We start from the raw sequence: 10,692 nt of genomic DNA on the forward strand, positions 1-10,692 counted from the left end.
GTTGTTTGTTTTGTGTTTTCCAATTTTCCCAGAAGGGGTTAGAGTCTATGGATTCTTCAATTACATTGAGCTGATTTCTGACATGCTGTTCCTTCTTTTTCTGTATTGTTTTAGTGATTCACCATAGTGAAGGCGTAGGCTCAGGTTTTCTGGGTCTCTATGTTTTTGGTTGGATAGGTTTCTCAATTTCTTTCTTAGGTTTTTGCATTCTTCATCAAACCATTTATCACTGTTGTTACTTTTCTTTGGTTTTCTGTTAGAGATTTTTAGATTTGATAGGGAAGCTGAGAGGTCAAGTTTTTAGGTTTTCTACTGCCAAGTTTACACCTTCACTATTACAGTGGAACGTTTTGTCCAGGAAGTTGTCTAGAATGGATTGAATTTGTTGTTGCCTAATTGTTTTTTGGTAGGTTTCAACACTACTTTCCTTCCATCTATAGCATTTCTTAATATTATTCAGTTCCTTTGGCTTTGATGCCTCACGATTGAGTATTGCTCTGTTCAAGTAGACTGTGATTTTGCTGTGGTCTGATAGGGGTGTCAGTGGGCTGACTGTGAATGCTCTGAGGGACTCTGGGTTGAGGTCAGTGATAAAGTAGTCTACAGTACTACTGCCAAGAGATGAGCTATAGGTGTACTCTCTCTCTCTCTCTCTCTCTCTCTCTCTCTCTCTCTCTCTCTCTCTCTCTCTCTCTCTCTCTCTCTCTCTCTCTCTCTCTCTCTCTCTCTCTCTCTCTCTCTCTCTCTCTCCCTATCTCTCCCCCTCTCCTTCTCTCCCCCACTCTCCTTCTCCCTCTCCCTCTCCCTCTCCTTCTCGCCCCCTCTCTCCCTCTCCTTCTCTCCCCCTCTCCTTCTCTCCCACTCTCCCTGTCTCTCCCTTATCTCCCCCAGGAGCTCCGGTTGTGTCCTCATGTGGCCATGACCATGTCAGCAATGTTCCCCCAGCAAGGGCCCCCCAGGAGACATGGGAGAATTCCACGAAACCAAACCCAACGAGGGGCCAAAAGGGACTGAACTACAGGGACTGAGGTATCGGCCCTGTCTCTGTACATTCCCCTGCTGGCCTTCTCCCTTTTCCCCATGTGCCCTGCTGCTAGGCCACATGACCCCCCAGGAAAGGCCTAGGGACTGGGTAGGCTAGGGGGCTGCAGGGTGCCAGCTGGAGGCTTCTGGCTCCCTGGCACCGTAACTCCTTTACTCTGTTCTGTCTGCCTCCATGCTCCTGCTGTGTTGCTGTCCCAGATCCATTGCTTCAGCCGGAACAGGGCCCCCTAGGCCACTCCCACTGCACTGGGGATAGAGAGACACAGATGCCTGGGGTGCCTGGGTCTCCCTGGGTCTCCATCTCCCTAGGGGTCTCTCTCCATGGGACAGAGGGTCTACTGCTGGGAGAGACTGTACTGCTGGCTCGTGCTGGGGAATGATTCTCACCTCAACAGACCCCACAGTTTGAATGAGGCAACACCATGAAGTTGAATGGAGGACTTTCAAAGACATGAGATGAACTCTCAAGTACATCTCTATGGGCAACACAGAATAATGTGAGTTGGAAAACGTGTGGATATTGGAAGTATATAGTGTTATGTTTATCACCTTGCCAAAATGAACAGCAGGTCTATAATATAAACTTAAACTACAGATGTGATTTAGCCAGCAGTAATTGTTGATGCCCACTCTCTTTCCTATTGTATTGCTGTCATGTCGTGGCATTTCTCCAATTACTCAAGAATAATTTTTTTGGGAGGAGTAATTATTTCAGAGAATTTGGGCATATAATAATCAAGCTTATGGTGTCTGAGCTGAAGCAATAGTTTACCTGGTGTCCTACCCTGCAGTGCTGAGAAGAGAGGAGCACTGAAGTTGCTACTGACATAATAGGTTACAAGCATGTGATCAGAAAGCATTAGAGCATTTGGATTCCATGTCATAGATTGAGTCCCAAATGGTAACCTTTTACCTATATAGCACATTATTCCCTACCAGCCCTGGTCAAAAGTAGGGCACTACATAGGGAATAGGGTGCAGGCTCTGTTCAGAAGTAGTGCACTATATAGGAAATAGAGTGTCATTTGGGACACAAAGATGCCGTATCCAGATACCCACAGTAAATTATTACGATAGAGATGATAATTATATATTCTTTTAAATATTCAATAGGCTCCATTGTTGACAGTCATCCAATAAATAATGTTGTTCTTCTTTTACATAGCCCCAACAAAGAATTAGAAATGATTATTACAGTATGAAAGAATATTCTGGTTCTTCACATTTATTTGGCCTATCTGAATGTTAATGTTTTCATTTTCTCCTTCAACAATGGAGCCACCGTCATCAATATGCACATGGTGGATGTTAATGGAGATCGGTGGAATGGTGCCGCACGACATAATGGGGCAGAGCGAACAAAGACTTTCCCCCAGCACGGGCCTGTATTTGGGGAAGGGCGGTGGGGGAGGGGGAGGGTGGAGGCTGGAGGGGTATTCATCACTGTCGAGAGGAACAAAGAGAACCTGTGGAGTGTTAAGAGAAGGGCTCTTCCACTGGGCTCTCGGAATATATTATAGACTAGCTACACACACACACACACACACGTTCGTTTTACTATCCTTGTGGGGACCAAACAATTGATTCCCATTCAAAATCCTATTTTACCTAACCCTAACCTTAAACCTAATTCTAACCCTAATTCTAACCCTAATTCTAACCCTAACCCTAAACCTAATCCCTAAACCTAAAAGCATTTTTTCCCTTGTGGGGACTGGCGAAATGTCCCCACTATCCTTCTGAGGACCTCTTTTCACACACACTCACCCACAACATATGGGCTTCCTCGGACTAGTGCGCTGGGGTGCTGTGGTGGAGTACACTAGTGGGGAGCGAGGAGCAGAGCAGAGAGGAGAGGAGAGGGTTTGGTGGGTCTGTGATTCCTGATATCAGCTCGGTCCCAGGCTGCCGTTCCACAGTCTATTTGCCTCTCACAACAAAGCCTTTTAGGGGCCAGCACTAATCAGGCTTAGCTGGGAGCACTGTCCTTATCTGAGAGCGTCAGACCGCCGGCACTGCCAGCTTGTTCTCCACTGATAGCAACAGCCGCAACTAAATTAAATCTAGATTCCAAATACACACACCCCAAATAATACACCCCTTATGATGATGAGAATGACTACCGCTGCAGCCGGTAGGAACCAAAAACCAGACCCCGGCCCTGACCCCCCTCTGTTCTTTTCTGGTTGGTTTGAGGTTGGGGGATAATAGCCTACACCACTCTATCCCCCCCCCCCCCCCCCCCCCCCCCCCCACACCCCAAAAAACTAAAGACACACATTTATTGTGACCGAAAAGACTCAACCTGACTCGAGACACCAAAAAAGCCACAAGACTGTTGAATTAATTCACATTTGGCCCGATCAGGACCATATAAAACCGGCAGTCAACGAAATAGATTTGCTATTTAAACTAAGAGAACTAAGTTGAGAATCAGAGCGTCCTTTCATTGTGATTGTAGCGTGGCCCCTAAGGTGGTAACTGCTATGGCAGCTGGGCTATTTAGAGAATGAATGAATGGGTGCTTCAGGGATGTTTAGGTTGAGGACTCTTGAGTATGTGCACAAGTGGAACACCACCAGGCTAATGAACTCAGAGACAAAAAGGAGACAAGCAGAAAGAAAGAGAGAGAGGACGATGAATGGAGCAGAAATCATTATAGGTCATTCATAGTCTCCAGGATAGCTCCTTACGTCTCTGCTAGCAATATTTTGCTGCTCAACACACAATGGTCTGATTTCAGCCAGTTGTCAGTGACTCTTTCTATACTTGCGTTTGAGAATAGACGTCAAATTATGACGCAATCACACTGAGTTGATGCGGTTATAGTCATGCCTTGAGAATAGCCATTTTGTCATGATCATTATCTCATTGTAAAGGAACATTAGATGAATAAATACCATTTTTTTATATCTTAAATGATACCTATCAGATCCTTTTAATATAAAAATCCCTTTCAATCAAAAATTCTATACATTCAAACACTGTTGTCAGCGCAATGAAAATAGTTCAGGGCCTCATCATCGATGCTACAGTTTGTTTGCCTGTAGAAGGTCTCTTTTTCCCAATAGGTGAAATTTGTGTGTCTGTGTGTGTCCTTGTGTGTCCGTGTGCGCGTGCATTCATGTGCGCCTGCTTGTGTGTGTGTGTGTGTGCGTGCGTTCATGTGTGTGTGTGTGTTGTGTTCATGTGTGTGTGCGTTGTGCGTGCGTTCATGTGTGTGTGTGTGTGTGTGTGTATGTGTGTGTGTGTGCGTGTATGTGTCTCTGACCTGACTGAATTGTGGAAATATGTGCAAGATGTCTCTCAGCAGCAGCAGATGCCCAGGTGGCAGATCCTCCTACTCTGTGCCATCATTGATATTCCCCTCAAAGATCAGGGAAAGCTGTCACCCAACCCAAGCGTGGCAGAGGTGCCACAGACCTTTGGTGGGAGCCTGAAGCATGACGGAGAAAAGAGGAACAGATAGAGAAGCGAGAGGTAGAAAGAGAGAGAGGGGCAGAGGGAAGAAAGAGAGACAGACACTGCTCACATTATAAATAGAAATAAGAAATTCTGTATTTTTAGCCTGATCTACCCTTCTATCTATCCTTTTCACAGAATCTTGTGCAGTGCATCCAAAAATGGGAGGTTAAGTGAAATTCTCTCTTGTGTTTTGTTGAAGTCAAAGGAGCACTTCGGTGTTAATTGAAATTTCAACGGAGCCGGGCCAGTGGATAGTTGTGAATGCGTGCGTGCGTGCGTGCGTGCGTGCGTGCGTGCGTGTGTGTGTGTGTGTGTTGCACATTGCTCATGTGCATCTGTGTGTGTGTGTGTGTGTGTGTGTGTGTGTGTGTGCTCATGCTTCTGTGTGTGTGTATATGGATGATGTTTGGGATCCACCTTGTCAATTATTCAGTCTTTGAGGCAAGAATATACTTGTTCCTTTCACCTGGCATTACCCTCTCTACTGCTTTATCTAGAAGAAACAGAACAGCCACTGGAGAGATTATGAAAGAAGTGTGTTTCTTTTCACACAGTGATGTATGCACTAGCTCCCCGAGCATGACATGACATTAGAGTTTCCATAGGCTGGACCGACAGATTACAATGGCAAGGACTGAGATAGCAATCGGGCCATTCTTTAGGTACAATGCAGTGGTGGCCGAGAGAGAGAGAAAGCGAGAGAGAGAGAGAGAGGGCGAGAGAGAGAGAGAGAGAGAGAGAGAGAGAGAGAGAGAGAGAGAGAGAGAGAGAGAGAGAGAGAGAGAGAGAGAGAGAGGAGAGAGAGAGAGAGAGAGAGGGAGAGGGAGAGAGAGAGGAGAGAGAGGAGAGAGAGAGAGAGAGAGAGAGAGAGAGAGAGAGAGAAAGAGGAGGAGAGAGGAGAGAGGAGAGAGAGAGAGAGAGAGAGAGAGAGAGAGAGAGAGAGAAAAAGGGAGACACACACACCTCTCCTGTTATGATTGTGACACTTCAATCCTATTGTTTACGAGCCCATTGACACACAGGCCCCATTACAAATGTATGAACAGGCCAGGGAGTCCATCAGCGCCTTCTCATGACCCTTTGTTGAAACGGTGACGAGCGATTGGCCTGGACCTTTGAGCTCCTGGGGGCTCAGGTTCAGTGTTGACCCCAGGGGAGATGAGGGGGGATGGGGGTTGTACAGGTCATGGCTGCCCCTGGCCTGGAACCTCTTGATCTACTGGTCAGTCTGGGAGGTGACCAGCTCATTAACAAGACAATCTGACTGACCACTCTGTGTCTGACTGTTCCCTCCCTTCCCCCCCCCCCCTCCTGCTACTTCTATCCTCTCCATTCAGTAGATCTGCTGGGATACCTCATGTATTGGAGGAAGAACAAGGTCAAAGACAGGTGGAGAGAGAGCAACTCTCTTTATGCAAAGCGGAAATGAAGCAGCTCCTGATGAACTCTCCGGTAGTAGAAATGAGGGAGGGACAAAAAGAGGGGAGAGAGGTTGTAATAGCTAGAGAAAGGAGAGAGAGAGGTTGAGATAGAGAAAGGAGAGACAGATAGAGATGAGAGATTGAGCTAGGTAGAGAGAGAGAGAGAAATTATAGATGGAGAGAGAGAGGCTTAACTACGTAGAGAGAGAGAAATTATAGATAGAGAGGCTGAACTACATAGAAAGAGAGAAATTATAGATAGAGAGGCTGAACTATGTAGAGAGAGAAAAATTATAGATGGAAAGAGAGGCTGAACTACGTAGAGAGAGAGAAATTATAGATAGAGAGAGAGGCTTAACTATGTAGAGAGAGAGAAATTATAGGTAGAGAGAGAGAGACTGAACTACGTAGAGAGAGAGAAAGTATAGATAGAGAGAGAGGCTTAACTACGTAGAGAGGGATAAATTATAGATAGAGAGAGAGGCTGAACTACGTAGAGAGAGAGAAATTATAGATAGAGAAAGAGGCTGAACTACGTAGAGAGAGAGAAATTATAGATAGAGAGAGAGGCTGAACTACGTAGAAAGAGAGAAATTATAGATAGAGAGAGAGGCTGAACTACGTAGAGTGAGAGAAATTATAGATAGAGAGAGAGGCTGAACTATGTAGAGAGAGAGAAATTATAGATAGAGAGAGAGGCTTAACTACGTAGAGAGAGTGAAATTATGGATGTGTAATAATATAATATGCTATTTAGCAGACGTTTTTATCCAAAGCGACTTACAGTCATGCGTGCATACATTTTACATATGGGTGGGGGAATCGAACCCACTACCCTGGCTTTACAAGCGCCATGCTCTACCAACTGAGCTACAAAGGACCACAGCTGTTGGACTGATGCATGCTCAATTCTGAGGATTTTAAACCCACAAGTTAACAAAAGTGGTGGAAACATGTTACGAGATAACCTCACAAGAATACATTTACAGCATCATAGACAAGTAAAAATACACAAAATTCTCACTTTTCTTTCACGTTAAGAATAAACTTTGATTTAGCTCCTGGTGTCTGGCCCAATTGAACAGTGTTCAGACATGGTGAATTCTGCAGAGGTCTCTTTTTTTAGAATCAAAGTGGACTTCAAACAAAGTACACTAAAAGCTTTCGCATTGGAAGCAGTGACACAGGAAACGACAAGTTTCACATTCGCAGCCTGTGAAGGAATTGTCCATTTAACTGGAAATTGATGTCTCAAAGAAATCCTGAGAACATTTGCCATGGTCTGTGAATCAATAATTTTCTCAAAGCCTTAAGACGTTTTTATTAAATCGTAGACGTAGATGTGAAAGTTGTCATCAAACTTGATGAAATACACAGACGGTTTGGCATCAACGTGATGGATAACCATGCCAGTCCTTTTGCCGCCATCCTCTTTGGCATATTCCACTTGTTTGCCAACAAGGCTATCCACCACTTATCCAGGCTCTCTCTCTGTTAGAGGCTGAACTACATAGAGAGAGAGAAATTATAGATAGAGAGAGAGGCTGAGCTACATAGAGAGAGAGAAATTATAGATAGATAGAGAGGCTGAGCTACATAGAGAGAGAGAAATTATAGATAGATAGAGAGGCTGAACTACTTAGAGAGAGAGAAAGTATAGATAGAGAGGCTGAACTACGTAGAGAGAGATACATTATAGATAGAGAGAGGCTGAACTACGTAGAGAGAGAGGAATTATAGATAGAGAGAGAGGCTGAACTAGGTAGAGAGAGATAAATTATAGATAGAGAGAGAGGCTGAACTAGGTAGAGAGAGAGAAATTATAGATAGAGGGGGAGAGACTGAACTACGCAGAGAGAGAGAAATTATAGATAGAGAGAGAGGCTGAACTACGTAGAGAGAGAGAAATTATAGATAGAGAGAGAGGCTGAACTAGGTAGAGAGAGAGAAATTATAGATAGAGAGAGAGGCTGAACTAGGTAGAGAGAGAGAAATTATAGATAGAGAGAGAGGCTGAACTACGTAGAGAGAGAGAAAGTATAGATAGAGAGAGAGGCTGAACTAGGTAGAGAGAGAGAAATTATAGATAGAGAGAGAGGCTGAACTACGTAGAGAGAGAGAAAGTATAGATAGAGAGAGAGGCTGAACTACGTAGAGAGAGAGAAATTATAGATAGAGAGAGAGGCTGAACTAGGTAGAGAGAGAGAAATTATAGATAGAGAGAGAGGCTGAACTACGTAGAGAGAGAGAAAGTATAGATAGAGAGAGAGGCTGAACTACGTAGAGAGAGATAAATTATAGATAGAGGGGGAGAGACTGAACTACGTAGAGAGAGAGAAATTATAGATAGATGAGAGAGAGACTGAACTAGGTAGAGAGAGAGAAATTATAGATAGAGAGAGAGAGACTGAACTACGTAGAGAGAGATAAATTATAGATAGAGAGAGAGGCTGAACTAGGTAGAGAGAGATATTATAGATAGAGAGAGAGGCTGAACTAGGTAGAGAGAGAGAAATTATAGATAGAAAGAGAGGCTGAGCTACGTAGAGAGAGAGAAATTATAGATAGAGAGAGAGGCTGAACTACGTAGAGAGAGAGAAATTATAGATAGAGGGGGAGAGACAGAACTACGTAGAGAGAGAGAAAGTATAGATAGAGAGAGAGGCTTAACTACGTAGAGAGAGAGAAATTATAGATAGAGAGAGAGGCTGAACTACGTAGAGAGAGAGAAATTATAGATAGAGAGAGAGGCTGAACTACGTAGAGAGAGAAATTATAGATAGAGAGAGAGGCTGAACTAGGTAGAGAGAGAAATTATAGAAAGAGAGAGAGGCTGAACTAGGTAGAGAGAGAGAAATTATAGATAGAGAGAGAGGCTGAGCTACTTAGAGAGAGAGAAAGTATAGATAGAGAGAGAGGCTGAACTACGTAGAGAGAGAGAAATTATAGATAGAGAGAGAGGCTGAACTATGTAGAGAGAGAGAATTATAGATTGAGAGAGAGAGACTGAACTACGTAGGGAGAGAGAAAATTATAGATAGAGAGAGAGGCTGAACTAGGTAGAGAGAGATATTATAGATAGAGAGAGAGGCTGAACTAGGTAGAGAGAGAGAAATTATAGATAGAGAGAGAGACTGAACTACGTAGAGAGAGAGAAATTATAGATAGAGAGAGAGGCCTGAACTACGTAGAGAGAGAGAAATTATAGATAGAGAGAGAGGCTGAACTACGTAGAGAGAGAAATCATAGATAGAGAGAGAGGCTGAACTAGGTAGATAGATATTATAGATAGAGAGAGAGGCTGAACTAGGTAGAGAGAGAGAAATTATAGATAGAGAGAGAGGCTGAACTAGGTAGAGAGAGATATTATAGATAGAGAGAGAGGCTGAACTAGGTAGAGAGAGATAAATTATAGATAGAGAGAGAGGCTGAACTACGTAGAGAGAGAGAAATTATAGATAGAGAGAGAGAGAGACTGAACTACGTAGAGAGAGAGAAATTATAGATAGAGAGAGAGGCTGAACTACGTAGAGAGAGAGAAATTATAGATAGAGAGAGAGGCTGAACTAGGTAGATAGAGAGGAATTATAGAAAGAGAGGCTTGAACTAGGTAGAGAGAGAGAAATTATAGAAAGAAAGAGAGGCTGAACTAGGTAGAGAGAGAGAAATTATAGATAGAGAGAGAGGCTGAACTACGTAGAGAGAGAGGAATTATAGAAAGAGAGAGAGGCTGAACTATGTAGAGAGAGAGAAATTATAGATAGAGAGAGAGGCTGAACTAGGTAGAGAGAGAGAAATTATAGATAGAGAGGCTGAACTAGGTAGAGAGAGAGGAATTATAGAAAGAGAGGCTGAACTACATATATATATAGAGAGAGGGAGGGATGGGAGAAGAGGGAGCCTCCCTCCTCTCCTCTCATCCCTCCTGTCTGACACCTCGCAGAACGACAGGTTCCATCAGCACTTCTGCAGTCCCGGAGGTGCCAGTAGATTTCCCCCAACAAACAGTAGTGTCATCAGCAGAAAAAATCCTAAACAAAGGGAGAGAGTGAACCCTATTCTGCAGCTCGCAGCTGTGTAAAAAAAAAAAGCTTATCATATTGCATGCAGAGTTCAATAAGCTCTGTTTCATTGCTTCAGAAAATTGGCGGGAGGCGTAAGGGGATACAGGAGGGGTAAAGGTGTCATAAATACATTTTCATATGTCCCAGAGACATTGGCCTGCGATGGATGTACGGTGCGGTACGGTACCGGCCCTGGCTCGTTGCTGTGTCTGCATGATAGGAGGGCTAGACGGGACAGGAGAGGAGAGACCTCTCTCTCTCTAGTCCTCCCTCTCTCGTCCTCCCTCTCGTCCTCCCTCTCTCATGTCTTTTCTCAGAATAGCCCATTTTACAGTGTCCTTATTAGGACAGCCTTAATCTCAGCCAGACTTATTTTTATATGTTATTACTGTAGACTACTCCTTAGTATGTTCTTACTGAAATACTCTAAATAATGTGTGACTTCAGTATAATTGCTATATTGACATTTTATGAATACAATTGTTGATTAGGGGTTAAGGATTGGTACCACAAAGTTCAACACATCACGTCAACAGATCCATGAACAAGAATAGCAAAACTATCACATTAAACCCAGTATTGCCTTTGAAATACTGGTAGTGCATAAAAAAACAGGTTGCTTAACACACAGAACGTAACTCCATCCTCCCCAGGCTTGTTTAACATGATAAAGCGGATGCTTCGTCTAACACTGCTGT

This window comes from Coregonus lavaretus (genome assembly GCF_964263955.1).
Source record: "Coregonus lavaretus genome assembly, chromosome: 7".
Lineage (NCBI taxonomy): Eukaryota > Metazoa > Chordata > Actinopteri > Salmoniformes > Salmonidae > Coregonus > Coregonus lavaretus.